Source organism: Schistocerca nitens, chromosome 1 (genome assembly GCF_023898315.1).
Source record: "Schistocerca nitens isolate TAMUIC-IGC-003100 chromosome 1, iqSchNite1.1, whole genome shotgun sequence".
Classification (NCBI taxonomy): Eukaryota; Metazoa; Arthropoda; class Insecta; order Orthoptera; family Acrididae; genus Schistocerca; species Schistocerca nitens.
In genome coordinates, this window is record NC_064614.1 from 1,037,945,770 (window position 1) to 1,037,947,271 (window position 1,502).

Consider the following 1,502-nt stretch of genomic DNA (forward strand, 5'->3'; position numbering starts at 1 on the left):
TCAGTAGTTTGAATCTTTTATTTAGCTGGCAGTAGTGGCGCTTGCTGTATTGCAGTAGTTCGAGTAACGAAGATTTTTGTGAGGTAATTGATTTGTGAAAGGTATAAGTTAATGTTAGTCAGGGCCATTCTTTTGTAGGGATTATTGACAGTCAGACTGCGTTGTGCTAAAAAATATTGTGTGTCAGTTTATGCACAGTCTTGTATAATTTTTCTAAGGGGACGTTTCATTAGATGTAGACAAGTATGCAGAAGGAAATCGGCTCTGTCCTTATCAAAGGTCGGGTGACTTAGGGGAACCTCAACAAACCTCAATTTGGATGGTCGTCCTCACGAATGTGAGTCGAGTGCCCGAATTGATACCCCACCTCACTCGGTTGGTTGCCAGTGTCTGTGGAACATAAAACATTCCTCATTCGTAAAATACGCGATAAACGCCGCTTTTCCGAACTGTATTGCCGGCGTGATGCAGAACTCTTTTTGGTATGTGTATTATACCAGACAGAACTAGGTTTGCAAGATTCACCGGCAGATGCCGCACACGACTTCCGTCCGTAAGCTAATTTCATCACAAAGTTAAAAATAAATAAGCCAAATCAAGGAAACAGCGGACACTGTTTGGTCGAATAAAAGCTAGGGAAAACAGGAGATGTTTGAGTTAAGGATGCGACGGCCTTGCCGCAGCGGATACACCGGTTCCCGTGAGATCACCGAAGTTAAGCGCTGTCGGTCGTGGTCGGCACTTGGATGGGTGACCATCCAGGCCGCCATGCGCTGTTGCCAGTTTTCGGGGCGCACTCAGCCTCGTGATGCCAATTGAGGAGCTACTCGATCGAATAGTAGCGGTTTCGGTCAAGAATACCATCATTACGGCCGGGAGAGCGGTGTGCTGACCCCACGCCCCTCCTATCCGCATCCTCCCCTAAGGATGACACGGCGGTCGGATGGTCACAATGGGCCACTAATGGCCCGTAGACTGAGTGGTGGTAACTGAATATCTGAAAAAATTAAAAATGACTGTGTACTGAATTTCTTTGCTGCGAACGTCAAGAATGTACCAAGGATTTCAGCTAGAGGAGAGGGAGGGGGAGGGGGGACTGATATTTTTCTCGCGCAATAAATAAAGAATTAGTTTTGAGATTTCACGAGAAATGCCTCTGGGTACACTTCCTACTGGTTAGTATGTTCTGTGTGAATTTTAAGATTTTGCAGTCGCATTGGAAGTTCAAACAAAAAATGGTTCAAATGGCTCTGAGTACTATGGGACTTAACATCTGTGGTCACCAGTCCCCTAGAACTTAGAGCTACTTAAACCTAACTAACCTATGGACATCACACACATCCATGCCCGACGCAGGATTCGAACCTGCGACCGTAGCGGTCACGCGGTACCAGACTGAAGCGCCTAGAACCGCACGGCCACACCGGCCGGCCGAAGTTCACACAAATTTCGGCTCTGGTTAGTATGTTCTGTGTGAATTTTAAGATTTTCCAGTCGCATTG

At 46.5% G+C, this 1,502-nt stretch overlaps 1 pseudogene; it reads left to right on the forward strand.

The window, feature by feature from the left end:
- The first annotated feature begins 664 nt into the window (after window positions 1–664).
- Window positions 665–782, forward strand: LOC126203119 (5S ribosomal RNA; annotated as a pseudogene).
- Window positions 783–1,502: the final 720 nt, after the last annotated feature.